The 14,146-nt window shown below is 52.2% G+C and overlaps 1 long non-coding RNA gene across 1 annotated transcript in view; it reads right to left on the bottom strand.

The window, feature by feature from the left end:
* Nucleotides 1–2,613: 2,613 nt before the first annotated feature.
* Nucleotides 2,614–14,146, bottom strand: part of LOC128573405 (uncharacterized) — a 114,503-nt gene continuing 102,970 nt past the window's right edge. Inside the window, exon 3 of the long non-coding RNA XR_008376461.1 lies at nucleotides 2,614–2,728. This is a non-coding gene — a long non-coding RNA (uncharacterized LOC128573405). The remainder of the gene's footprint in view (nucleotides 2,729–14,146) is intronic.

Below are 14,146 nucleotides of genomic sequence, written 5' to 3'. Positions count from 1 at the left end.
AAGGTCTTGGCTAATAGGCATTAATCATTTCCGATTAAGTAATAGTTGAGCCGATTTTTGTTTTCAATTAGGAATAAAGTTTAAGTATCTTGGACATGTATGAGGAATCTTTAGTGAATGCTAAATAACTGTTCTCAGAAAAAAGAAAAATGGACATGTACTTAAACCTTCAGTCAGAGTCTGGCACAGCATCTGGGGTTTCTCTTTGGAAGTTGACCTGGAAAGAGCGTGTGTCCTGGAGCTTACCGCTCTGGAAGGTGGGCAGAGACTTCCCCAGGCCCACCACACTCACCGGAGTTCCTCTGGCATCCCAGCCTCAAAGCAGCAGAGTAAGAATTGTGGCAGTCAGCGGCATTGTATTTTCTAATGAATCATTTGCCCATAAATGAAAAACTTCTATCATGGGCGGCGCCTGTGGCTCAAGGAGTAGGGTGCTGGCCCCATATGCTGGAGGTGGCGGGTTCAAACCCAGCCCCAGCCAAAAACTGCAAAAAAATAAATTAATAAAATAATAAAATAAAAAACATCTATCATGTTCATCTTGAAAGTTATAATAGGATTAGAACCCCAGTAGAATGTTCACAGAAGACCTATGGGAAACACAATGATGAGCCTAACTACCTCCTAGAGATTGTGCTTCTCTTTTCTTTGAAGTGGTGGGAGAGGAGTCTTGGGGGTAGATTTCTATTTACCCCCAAGGATAGGTAGATTGCTATCCTGTGCACCGTTAGCCTCCAACATGAGGGGTAAAAACCATTTTTTTAATGTTAAGAGAGTTAAAAATGGCCCTTTTCCTATAAGAGCAGGTTGGGCATTAGTAAAACACATCTCTTATTTTATCACAGTATTCAGAGAAAGACACAGAGCCCTCACCCGCCCCAGGGCTGCATTTCATGCCCATCAGGTGTCAGGCTGCAAAGCCTCAGCAATCAAGGCAACTGTGGGAACATCAGGCCTGACTCTTTCTTCCACCAGCCTCTGAGGCAGGACAGCTGAGCAAATCCCTCCCACAGCAAGTCAGGCTGAGCAGCACACTGCAAAACCAGGGAGGGGTCTGCACAAACAGAGGCTGCTGTTCCTCCCCTCTCCAGAATAAAAAAGCCGTCGCTCCTAAGAAACGGCCTCTGCACACTGGTGCGGGCTGCACTCCTGGGTCAGCCTGTGTCCAGAGAGGCCGGAGCCCTGCAGGCAGCACACCTACCTCCACCCTCCAGTCAGAGGCTGGGTCAGTTTGCTTGGGCTGCCATGACCAAGAACCACAGACAGGTGCCTTAACAATAGGAATTTACTATCTCCCCATTTTCAAGGGTGGAAGTCCAAGGGCAGCTGTCAGCTGTGTTGGTTTCTTCTGCGACCCCTCCCTGTGTCCTGACACAGTCTCCCTCTAGGTGTCTGTGTCCTGAGTTCCTCAACTTATCAAAGCTACCAGTCATATGGGGTCAGGGTCCACTCCAGGCACCCCACTTTATTTTCACCACCTCTGTGAAGGCCCTTCTCCAAACCCAACCCCTTGCCGAGGCCCTGGGGTTAGGACATGAGTATTCTGAGGACATATCCAGCCCACAGCAGAGCTTGTCTACTTTAAAGCTGTGGACTTACGAGTAGGTTCCTACCTCTGAGCTGCAGCAGGCGTGCGCAGGAACTGAGAGACCCCAGGAGGAGTGGGTGCTGTGTCCGTGCATAATCATTTGGCTTGAAAAGGAGAAAGAGAGCTGCCCGTGGACCAAGCCACATTCCCTCCGCACTTGGTTCTGATGAGGTGTTTCTAAACTCCCAGACACCATAAAACAATTAGTCTAAAAACACATCCACGCAGCTCACAGAAAAGCGTTTAGAGTTGGAGAACTGGTCCTCTATGCTTTTTACTTCCAAGTCAGGGAAGCGTGGCCAGCCCTTCGTTTTGTTCTTTTTGTTTGTTCGTTTTCTTTTCTTTCCATGTTCACCTTCAATTGCATAACAGGCGAGGATGTGTTCCTTTGAAAGGGGGTCCTTAACACGTTGGTAACTCTCATCCTCTTCACCGTGCCTTGCAGGCTTAAGGAGGCAGGAAGCAGAGTTCCAGGCCAGGGCAGAGTTCCCAATTTACACTTCCCACCAGCCACTCGTGTGACAAGAACCAGCCTGTGAAGCAGCCACGTCAGGAGGGACCTGTGAGGCACTCTCAGCATCGAGGGTGTAAGAGTGCCAGTTTCTGCTCACTCCTCAGTATTAAAGATTTCATCACGTGGTGCCTGTGGCTCAAAGGAGTAGAGCACCGGCCCCATATGCCAGAGGTGGCAGGTTCAAACCCAGCCCCAGCCAAAAAAATGCAAAAAAAAGAAAGAAAGATTTCATCAAATAGCCTGGAGAGAGCTATTCCAGGTTAAGGGTCGAAGGGCACAGTGGAGTCATGCTGGATCATTTTCCTGTCACCCCAACCCCAGCCAGTCCTCTGAATGCATGTTGGTTGAGTCAGGTTGAGCCCAGCAGACAGCATCGCAGTCTCAAGGTGATTCACAATCTGCAGTTATCCACCTGTTGGGAATAGTTGGATGGGGTCCTCCTGTCCTTGCAAAGCCACTTCCAAATAAATGTTAACCATAGTTTGATTAAAATAAGGAAGACTTGAGACTCATCACTGGAGCACAACAGAAGCCAGAGGCTTGTCCAAATGAAAACTTCCAGAGAAGTATTCCCCAAAATGTCAGTGTTCACTTATCTTAGGAGGAGCCTGTGCCTTGGGAAGCATCTGTTGTTAAAGGAAAGACAGAGAGAGAGAGCTGAAAGGAAATTTTACAACCACTTAATATGGTCTTTTCTTTTCTCCAGAGAAGCTGAGCCCCAGCTCACCACCTGGGAGTACATGGTTGGGATCCCAGCTACAGTCTCAGGGACGTGCAGGGGGTGCTTGGGCACCAGGGAGGCCCTGGGTATGGCTTGGGAATAATGGCAAGGTGGAGAGGCGGCATTGTCCCAGAGACAGCAGGTCACAGGGAGGGAGGATGAGGAGCTGTGAGAGTGACTGAGCAGGTGCAGGTGCTGCTTCACCAGCAGTGTGAGACTTTCCACAAACGGAACTCTCACACGGGGAGCCCTCCTATGTGCCACCACCAAGACATCCTGACTGCGGTCCCCAAAGCACAGACTCCCTGTGGGGTCTGTCAGCCCATGTTTTAGCAGGCCTCACCCAGAAATCACTGGAATACAAGGCTTTTAAAATGAATGTTCAGCTATGACTTATGGCCACTTGTACAGTATTCTAGTTAAATCAAAAGCTCTTTAAGGCCACATCAGTGCTCATTATCCTTTATATGGTGACTCAGTGTGGGTGAGGGGCACTCTCTGGCACCCAGGGCAAAGGGAATGAGTGCCCTGTCCTGCCCTGGAAAGCCTTCTTTACTTAGAAAATGAATGAAGCTGTGTAACTCTTCCCCGTGGCCACCAGGGAGCTCAGAGGTGAACTGCACATTCCCTTCAGTACCATCCTCAGAGCAGGTTCCATCTCATGGCTCACTTCTCCATCAGTGTATAATGTGTGTTTTTAACCTATATCTTTTATTCATCCTAATCTTTTGACTTCTTTCATTAAATTTTTCTTGAATATTTTTAGAAAATAGGAGGAGAATACAGATTTTATTGGAAGACTATTTTAGTCCTTCCTTAAAAAGCTGTCCCATATACATTTTAAAAAATTTCCCCCAAACCCTGTAAAAGTCCCTAGTGTCTCTGAGTCTTCCAAGGATTGGACAATGCTCCCTCAGTCATCTGGCTGAACACATCCTGCCTCATCGGTTCCCTGAAGATCTCCACGCCAGAGATACTGTGAGATACTGGGAGCTGGGCCGCTCATGACTGCAGCCCCAGCCCCTTCAGCAAAGGAGAGCTGACCTCTTTCTCCAATGTGCCTTGATGAGTCAGCAGGCCCCTAAAGGGCAGTTCTGTTTGTCTCAAAGTGACACCCAAAGAAACACTGTTTTGCTCCCAATTGCATTCTATGGGTCACTTCTCTGCCTTCCTCCCTTTGGGAGCCCCTGGGTGTGGCCTGTGTCCCAGGAAACCAAAGGGCTGTTTTGCTTTTCATCTCCATGTGCCCACAGCCAACAACAGTGCTCTGCTTAGTAGCTGAGCCATAAATATCTGCTGAGTGGCCGTGTTGATTTGGTCATGCCATTGACTTCTCAGCAGAGTGGGGAGATGGGGGCTTCCTCCCAGTATCATCAAGGGGATTACATGGGATTCAGACAGAAAGTGCTTTGCAAAGTGGGCAGCAGTAGAAAGGACGTGTGACTCTCATCTTGTATTACAGTCAAAACATAACAGCAGCACCCAGAAAGGCCCTGCTCCCCGCCCCACTGACTTGCACCTCCACTGCCCAGGAGGGTCTTCAGTTTTAAGAATATGTCAAAATATTTAGCCTGGTGGAGACGCAGTTGTGCTGATGCCAAGAGATTCCAGAGGGAGGGTGCCACATGGGCTCCTCTGGACCCTGGAAGCTTCTTCCAGCCCTTTTCTTCACACTGAGGATAGAAGCTCAGGTCAAGAGAGCAGTGGGGAGAAGCCAGATGCTGCCCAGTCTTCCTGGCACGCAGGCATGTGACCAGTAGGGGACCCGACCTGTGATCCTCCTTCATCCAAGCTGTCAGCCCAGAAACCCTCCCCTGTCTTCCATCCCCTGATGTGTCTCTTTGGGAAATAAATCTGCTATTGTAATTCTCTAATAGACATGGAAGCAATTTTGGAAAACGTGCGTTGCACTGGGGCCAGCATTTTGGGACAGGTACATAGAAGCAGGGTCCAAAAAGTTGAGACAAGTACATTACACAGACATCCAAAATTTGCCTTTGGCAATATTTGTGTTTGAACAGAGAATTATAACCTAAAAATAGAAATCACATTTTATCTATCAAATTTTCCACAATGTTTTATTTTGATATTAGAGGCTGGATACGTGGGTGGGTGGTTGATCGCTGGTGCAGCTTTCCTGCACCTGGACAAACGTGCCAGCTAGACTTGAGGACACAGTCTAGTACTTGGTGGGATTTCCCAATGACAAGCACCAGAGTAAGTCATTGGGTCTTTGCACCCCACTTTTCAAGCAGGCAAAGTACTTCTTCCCCTCGTGTATTAGAGGGTGCTAAGCCAAACAGTGGGGGTGCAGACGTGGAAAGAGCACATACAACGTTGCCCTTCCCTGGGCGACAGTCGCTACAGAACATGTGGGAAAACAGGAAGGGGGTGAGGCTTCCTTTTGGAAAGCGAAGCGTGGAGGAAGCACGAGTGGGCGGCGGAGCACCGTGAAGGGGCTGCTTAGAAGGAGGCCACTCCAGCCAGAGACAGAGAAGAGGAGGGCCACACCCAGGATTGTTTTCCAAGGATCATTTACAGTACCCATTGTTGGCCTTTCCTCTGGGTAACTGGGCACAAAACAGGAGCTGGGATTCTCATTCATCTGTCACTGGGTTTTTCTTTCCCTGGTCCTTTAGCTCCTAGCTGCCTGGGCAGGCCATTCTGCCTGAAGGCTCCAGTTCCTCTGGCTTCACTCAGAGCTCACGCAGTCCCGAGGAGCAGCTCTACCTTGACAGGATGGATGCATTTTTGTGCCATCATCTTTGTTTATGATTTATTTCATAAACAGGTAGCAGGGTTCACCGTGAAACCTAAAGCAGGGAGGAGACTGATCCTCTTAGCCAGGACCATGATGACTGTTTGAAGGTAGCAGAAGTTTGTAATGTCCTTTCCCAGGAGGATATCAGCAAATGGCTGAGCCTGGACTTTGATCCATCCATGAGACAGATGTGGTGCTTCGTAGATGAAGGAATGCCTTTATGTGGTGTGATGCACAATCTCAGCTGTTCTCTTCAAAGTCCATTTCTGAGATGCATTTCCATATTGTGTGTGTGTGACCCCAATGTCCCAGTTGAAGAAGCATCAAAACAAAAGTCTAGGTTAGTTCTGGTTCTCACAATCCTGTAATTCCTCTGCTGGGCATATACCCAGAAGACCAAAAATCACAACATAACAAAGATATTTGTACCAGAATGTTTATTGCAGCCCAATTCATAATAGCTAAGTCATGGAAAAAGTCCAAGTGCCCATCGATCCACGAATGGATTAATAAATTGTGGTATATGTACTCCATGGAATATTATGCAGCCTTAAAGAAAGATGGAGACTTTACCTCTTTCACGTTTACATGGATGGAGCTGGAACATATTCTTCTTAGTAAAGTATCTCAAGAATGGAAGAAAAAGTACCCAATGTACTCAGCCCTACTATGAAACTAATTTGGGGCTCTAACATGAAAGGTTTAACCCAGCTACAACTTAACAATAGGGGGAAGTGGGAAGGGGGGGTGGGTAGAGGGAGGGGAATCGGTGGGATCACACCTGTGGTGCATATTACAGGGGTATTTGCGAAACTTGGTAAATGTAGAATGTAAATGTTTTGGCACAGTAACTGAGATAACGCCGGAAAGGCTATGTTAACCACCGTGATAAAAATGTGTCAAATGGTCTATGAAGCAAGTGTATGATGCCCCATGATCATATCAATGTATACAGTTATGATTTAATAAAAAAAAAAAAAAGAGTCTGAGAGAATGCTGAAGGGGTTAAATTTAGAAACCAGAGCTCTGACTCTCTGGTTTTTCCAAAACGTTGTAGCCCCTCACTTGAAACGACAGAAACTCACGTTTTCCGTCCAGCTTTCAAGTCTTTCCTGCTTTAAAGCCCCGCTTTGGTCTAGCAGCATTTCGGAGGGACTGGGACGTTCTCTCTCTTCTTTGTGTGTTACTTGTGTTCAAGAGAGAAGAGGGCTCAGAAGCTGACCCAAGAAGCAGGAGCCCCTCCCCTTCCTCGCCCTGCCCCCTAGTCTGGTCTTTGTCCTCTCAAACGTTTCTGCACCCCAAACCTGACTGGCCGACACCAAACCGTCCCTCGGAGCAAGTCAGGCAAGAGGGAAAGTCCTGGAAATCTTACCCTGCGTGTTAATAAATCATGTGCCCCTAGCTCCAGACCTCTCCAAAGAAAAGCCCGTATTGACAGGAGCCACCTCAGGTGGCTCACAGTCAGACCCATTATGCACAGGGGGGCATGCTCCTTTTCTGGGCTAGGTGTCTCCCCTCTGGACTTCTCCAAGATGCTCCTAAGCTGCACAGTCCTGAGTCGTCCCCAGGCTTCCACCCAAGGGGGAGCTCGGCAGGGCCTTTGCCTGTGGAAACTCCTGGAAGAGGCTGTGAACATCCTCAGGGGCTCCTGCTGCTTTTGTGATCGCCTGCCTATGGTGACCTCAGCTGACACCATGATCTATGTGGGAGGGGGTGGGGCTGAGACCTATGTAGGAGGTGGGTGCAGGTGCACCAGGCAATTTGTCCAGCTCCACGAGGCCCGGGCTGAGCAGGGCTGAGGCTCCAGACCCCTCAGCCTGGCTCCTCACAGACAGGACTGCATGCCGTGCAGACTGCAGGGATGCCAGCCAAGCATGAATAAATCATGACTGTGCAATACGAAAGTTCTTAGGCAATCCGGCACGCAAGCACCAGGACAGGAACTCCCCTGCCAATAGGAGACCTGGGGGAAGATCTTTGGCTTTGGAGAAGGATGTGGTCTTTATGACCCCAGGGTGAGATGTGCAGTCACGCAGGCTCGCTGTTGTCATCCTAGGGACATGACGCTCACTAGTGCATAGCAAGAGCCCAGCAAGTATGTGACAGGACTGCGTAAACCCCAGACACTGACCCTCTAACAAGGAGCCCCCATCCTTAAGGGGGCACACTCCATGTCCAGAAAGCAGAGTAACACATAAGACGTCACTGGGACCCAGCCCTGAAAATCATAAAAATGGACTTGAGAGTAGCCCCTGGAGTTGCAATGGCTGCAGGCTGCTGGACTAGAATGGAAAGGGCAGCCCCAGAGCATGACGGTTCTGAGCCTAGGCCTCAAAAGTGAATGTGATTTCTCCATGGGGAGAAGTGAAGCCAGGGTTCCCCTAGCTGAAGGGACAGTTGGCACAGAGGTGGTGACCTCAGGATGAGTGAGGTCAGAGCAGAGAGCACTAGCATTTCATACTCAGGAGGGGGCTTCATCTGAGCAGCCCCTCGGGGGCCCCCCACAGAGCAGGTGGCACTTGAAAGCATCCTCTGCTACTGCCCTTTCCTCCTCACACTGTGGTGTCCCTCAGGGTAAGTCATCAACGACGTGTCTGTCTCCCCACCAGACAGCATGCTATGCAGGGGCCAGGCCTGGACATCTGTGTTCACCAAGCTTTCAGAAGGTGCCAGCAACTTGGTCAGCATGGAGGCAGGAGAGCCCAGGCTGCAGCCTCCCCACCCCTGCCCACTGCCTCCCGCAGCCTCAGAGCACTCCAGCCACTGCTGCCCCTGATGGACACCTCATCTGGGTGGACCCACTCCCTGGACAGAGGGGCCTGAGCTAGGACCGAGGTGCATCTGGCACCCAGCTCGGGGGAGTCCTGCTTGGGAGGCCCCACACAAGGAAGAAGTCACTGCAGTGAGATTCCCTCAGGGGCCCTCTGTGCCAAAACCCATTGCCAGCAATCTCCCCTCACACAGCCCGGGGAGGGGCAGGTGGCAGCACAGGCCCCTCTAACTCTGAGTGTGAGTCATCATGCCCTCTGCTGGCCAGGCCTGGCAGTGTCTTGGACGTGGAGGGGTCTGGAGCCTTCTGCACATCCTGTTCCACCAGCTTCCTTCCTCCCGAGGGAGGAGGGAGCCATCTGAGGAGAGCAGGAGGCATCCACTCAGTTTAGGACCCACCAGTCTCGGGCAGGTGTCCTTCTGCAGTGGGGACAGAGGGGCAGTGCACACAGTGTTCTGCCCAGCACACAGCTGCCCTCCTTGTGCCAAGGCTGACCCACTAAGACCAGACACACACCTCTAGTGTTTTAACTTTGTACCTGGACATGCACCTGGACACACACACCTCTGGTCTTTTAACTTCGGAATCACCACTGCACCCATTTAGAACCTCCAAAGAAAAGCCACATTTGTCCTTTATGACTACAAATGACCTTCTTCTCAAATGGCATTACCCACCCTGTGCCTGTCCATCTAACTGGACACACAACTATATTTGGCAGTTTCCAAAAAGCAGATCCCAGCTTCAAGGATGAAGGCCAAGCCCCAGGGAGGAATTCAACAGAAGAAGCCACAGATCCTACCGCCCATCCTGCAGGAGCCGCATAAACTCAGGGAGGGCAACCGCCTTGCTGGAGAAGAGTCCCAGCCCCACTGGCCCAGGTGGACTCTGTGCATTGACACTGTGTATGTTCCCAGGCCACCAGTCCCAGGGAGGCTCTAAAGCCACACCTTGCTAAACAGAGCTTGGCGGGTGTCTGGAAATCAGAGACCACAGGGGCAGTCAGGACTGGGGGAAGAGACCAGGATCCACCCACACATTCAACACATGGTGGTGACGTTGTCAGACCCTGGGCAAGAGCACCCCTCCTGGGTGGGGATGAGATAGGAGAATCACAGAAGGTGGCGTAGCCGAGCAGGGAAGAAGAAGAGCAGGTGGCCCTGGACCAGGATGGAGGCAGACGGTGGGCCCTGGACCAGGATGGAGGCAGACGGTGGAGCAGATACAGGGGCAGTGGAGCAAGACCCACCAGGTGGAGCAGTGCGCCTTGGTGGCAGTCTGAGCTCTCTCCTTCCCTGTGTCTCAGCCTTGTCCATATGCTGGAACACCCACAAGCTCCCCAAGGTGCCAATGCCCAGACCTCAGCCTCAGAGATCCTGGTTTCTCAGGCCTGGGTGTCTGGATTTGACCCAGATGATTATAACGTGTCACAGGTTTGAGAACACTGCCTTTGGGTATCCTCTGGCCTGAGCTTGGTCACGCCTGCAGGCCCAGGAGCCACAGCTGGTGCCCAGCAGGCAGTGGGAGTGAGAGCTCAGCTAACTATCTGGGCCCCATGGTTTCTGGGGACTGCAGGGTCTAGCCACTCACCCACAGATTCCGCAGGGCCTATACCTTCCTTGTCTCCACCTCTAGCTTTCTGGAACCTGTCTGGTGGAGAGACAGTAAGGAGAAGAGGGAAAGGAAACTCAAACCAGTCAATTCAAAGTCTGTCTGGGGACACAGTGCACCCACAGACCAGGCCACAGCCACAGAGAGCCGCTAGGCTGGAACTCGCGCTGCCTTCGCCTTGCACAGGCACTTTGCCTTCAGGAAACATGTCCTCTGCTGGGACAGCTGCGATTCCCCAGGGCTGACACGTGCCCTGCTCTCCCAGGTGGGGTGGCAGGGCTGAGCGGTGGCCGTGGCCAGGGTTGGGAAGCTGGCAGCTCTGAGTTCCCTGCCAGTTCTATCCCTTGAGATGTATCAGCTGTGAGAGAGACAGCCCACATTCCTGAAATTGCTGATAAGCAGATACTACCCCTTTATCCAGCCCACAGGCCAAAACATGTGCTGTGCTTTGTGATTCTTGCCCCTTTGTCCTAGAAACGTGGCCAGTCCCGGCCGCAGCTCTCCCTGTCCCCACGCCTCTGCCCATGAGTCCCTGGCTCGTCCCACTGTCTCCAGCCCTCTCCCTCTCTATCTTTCCCCCTCAAAATGGGGCTTTTAAAAATTATTTCTGACTGCTTTTATAGGCCTTTGTGCTTTTGAGAAGAAAGAGGTATAACCTGCTTCTTCAGGACCAGCCAGGGTGGAGCTCTCAGTGGGCTCTCAGTGTGCCAGGCACGTCCTGCTGCTGATGACGGGGGAGAGAGGAAGGAGCAAGCGACTCTGAGGGTGGAGGGCAGGTTTGTGGGTCTCCTGGCTCCAAGCAGCAGTCAGCACCTCGTGGGGTTTCTGGGACATGCTCAGAGCCCCTCACAGCCCAGAGCTGCTCCCAGTTATCACCCCAGAATCTGCCCTCAAAGGCCACTGAGGCCCTCACACTTCCAGCACAGGTGGGCTCCGTGGTGCTGAAACAGGAGTGGGGGGAGACAAGGAGGCTGCAGGAGAAGGGCAGGCGCGCCTCTGGACACAGGATTGGGGAGCATTCTGCTTCAAAGTGGTGACAGGGAAGCTCACCGAGGGCCCCTGAGAGCCTTTTGAGACTGCATGAAAATGAACAGGGAAGCAGGAGAAATCGTGTTGTCACTCTGAACGCACAGCCCTTCCGGTGGCAGTGCTGAAAGGCACATGTTGCTCTGATCTTCTCTGGCCTCTGGGGTTTCTGTGCCAGGCTTAGGAGGAGCCACATGCTTAGAATTGATCCTGGGGAAAGGTAACATTGGTGACACTCACTCAAGGGCTGAAATGTCTATGCAAGGTATTTCAGGATGGTGTCTGTGAGCAGCATTTCACTTTTCAAATGTGCCTAAATTCCTAAACTTCAGCAATGTGAAAAATTCCCTCCTCACCCAAGGATGACAGACAGTGGGACTCGGGTGCAGTGAGCACAGCAGTCTGGGTCTGTTATGTCCCTGGACACACAGACACTCAGGAATTAGAAGCCAACCTTCACGCAGGCACTGGTGGGCTCTCAGTGTGCCAGGCACGCTCTGCTGTTGATGCCAGGGTGAGGTGACAAAGAAAGGTCCCCACTCCCTGGGTCATGCTCCAGTGCCAGCATCCAGCAGGGGCTGTCAAAGTGGCTGGGTGCCACCTCCTTAGGCATGAAAGAGTAGCTGAGCTGTACTTGGCCTGACCTCACAGCTGACCACCCCAGGCAGGGCTCTGTGGGTGGGGGCTGGAGGGCAGGCCTGTTAAGAGCAAAAAGAAGGTGGAGTGGCCAGTGGGGCAGTCGGGCAGAGCCGGGACACCCAGGGAGGCACCCGCAGAGAGCTTGGCGGGGTCACCTCGTAGCACCCCTCATGGGAACAGGTGCCATGTTGGGGTGGTGATAAGCTATGTCAAGCATGCGGTGCTGTCAAAAGCTCACGCTGCAGCTCCACGGAGACAGATTACAAACAGGACACAGATCCACCTGCAGACTTGTTGGTGGATGTGTGGCCTGTGGGCCGAGGGCACTCCTGCCTGAGCTGAACACAACAGCCCATGCACACCTGTACCTCTGTGCGGCTGAGCCGAGGGCTCCAAACCACTGAGATGCTCCAGGAACTTCAGCCTGGGAAGTGCGAGGGGACTGCAAAGGGAGCTGCTCTGTAGCTGCCCCACTGCCCGACAGCCTTCGCTTTGGTTGGCAGTTGGGGGGAGGGGGAGGCTGGCAGGGAACGAGGTTGGTGAGGAAGGCTGGGGGCAGATGAAGGAAATCTCAGCACCAGAGTGTTTTCCTGGAGATAGCAGGAAACACCTCAATGTGTTTAACCCTGGACAGAGCAAAGTGAGACCTGCTTTAGAAACTAATTCAGGGCCTCTTTGTTTGGGGTCCCCCAAATCCAAGTCCAGGCCTGTGCACAGTGCTTACCTGCATGGTGTGGAGAAGGCAGGAGGCGGCGGGGGCAGTGGTGCAATGAAGTGGGTGGTATTAAGCCTGTTACGTGGTGGGCAATGGGCTTGATCCCTCAAAGAAGCTCTAGGAGACTGAGCACGTGCCCAACCTCACTGCCACCCCGGCCAGGGTGAGGAGCCTTGTGCTCTGACCTGCTGCCCAGGGCATGCTCAGAACTGCTAGCTTGCTGTACTTCCGGCCACCTGCAGTGCAGGCAGTGGCATCTCCACAGCTCAAGGAAGAGCCTTCGGGGACAGGAAGCCCACCGGGCTGTGGGACGTCAGCGTGGCCCTCAGAGGGTGGGCAGGGCACGGCTAGCTTTGCCACAGTAAGAAGCAAACACGGGGCCAGTGGGCAGTTGGGGAGGCACAGAAAGCAGTTCCGAGCAGTGTTATGACGTTCCTGCTACTGCTTCACTCCTGGCTTTCAGTTATAGAAATTTTATTTAAAAAAATGCTAATTGTGAGGGCGGCGCCTGTGGCTCAGTGAGTAGGGCGCCGGCCCCATATACCGAGGGTGGCGGGTTCAAACCCAGCCCTGGCCAAACTGCAACCAAAAAATAGCCGGGCGTTGTGGCGGGCGCCTGTAGTCCCAGCTGCTCGGGAGGCTGAGGCAAGAGAATCGCGTAAGCCCAAGAGTTAGAGGTTGCTGTGAGCCGTGTGACGCCACGGCACTCTACCCGAGGGCGGTACAGTGAGACTCTGTCTCTACAAAAAAAAAAAAAAATGCTAATTGTGAAATATAAGCAGAAAACATCTGGCGCGACTAGATATCCCAGATGATCCCCAAAGACAAAAGTGATCTGACTCTAGGTCACGTCTTCACCATAGAATTGTCCCCAGCCCATGGTTGCTTTGTGTCAAAGAGAAAGAACAATGTCTATTGTTGGATAAGTGGCAGGTTTTGTTTTTCATTTTGCATTTTCACATTTATTGCAAACTATTTCAGCAATTCTGTTACTTGCTCCTTCCTAGGAACACACCGAGACGCATTGGCGCTTTCACCAACTTTGCACAATTCCTGGGAGCAGCTCATGTAAGGAGTACTCTGGCCAGACCGGCAGGCTCTCTGAGGAGTCGCGGAGCTCGGAGCCACATGCCCTAACTGGGTGAAGCTGATGAGCCTTTTGGAACCACAAGGGAACCACTTTGAGGCCCTGGACCAGCAGGACTTCCCCCAAGAAGGAGTTGCCAGAGCAGAAACTAGTAAGGACACAGAGCGACTCGGCCACAGCCCGCAAGTCAGCTACAGATAATGAAATCTCCCACACCAGCAGCACAAGGCCGTGTCTTCAAGGACACCAGGAGAGGCAGGGGAACCAGAGTGGTGGTGGGTTTCGGTATGGGTATCCCCAGAAGCAGACCTGAGACAGGCTGTGGATGTAAGTTTGTTACTTGATCCCAGAACATAGCAGCACGGGGCAGGGAAGTGATGCCAGCAAAAAGTGGAATCAAAGAGAACGCTGGCACGCAGGCCACCACGGGCAATGAGCCTCTGTCCTTTCTGGAATGCCAGGAGCCACTGCAGACAGTGTGTCAGAGTAACCCCTCCAGGGGGCTAGGAAACCATGTGTTTCAACATCCCCCCCCCAAATCAGTCACTGGCTGAGGTCAACCGCTGGGGCAGGGAGTGTTAATTTCCCAAGAATTTGTCCTGCACTTGGTCTGGTGTCCACAGCCACAGTAAACCACAGGCACAGGCAGGGACAGGTGCTGACGGGGGCCCCCAGTGGCCACTGTTCTCCTGCAGTCACAGCACATCAGTTCTG

Source organism: Nycticebus coucang, chromosome 21 (genome assembly GCF_027406575.1).
Source record: "Nycticebus coucang isolate mNycCou1 chromosome 21, mNycCou1.pri, whole genome shotgun sequence".
Classification (NCBI taxonomy): domain Eukaryota; kingdom Metazoa; phylum Chordata; class Mammalia; order Primates; family Lorisidae; genus Nycticebus; species Nycticebus coucang.
The sequence above is the reverse complement of the archived record's forward strand: the minus strand, read 5'-3'. Positions and strand labels throughout refer to the sequence as shown.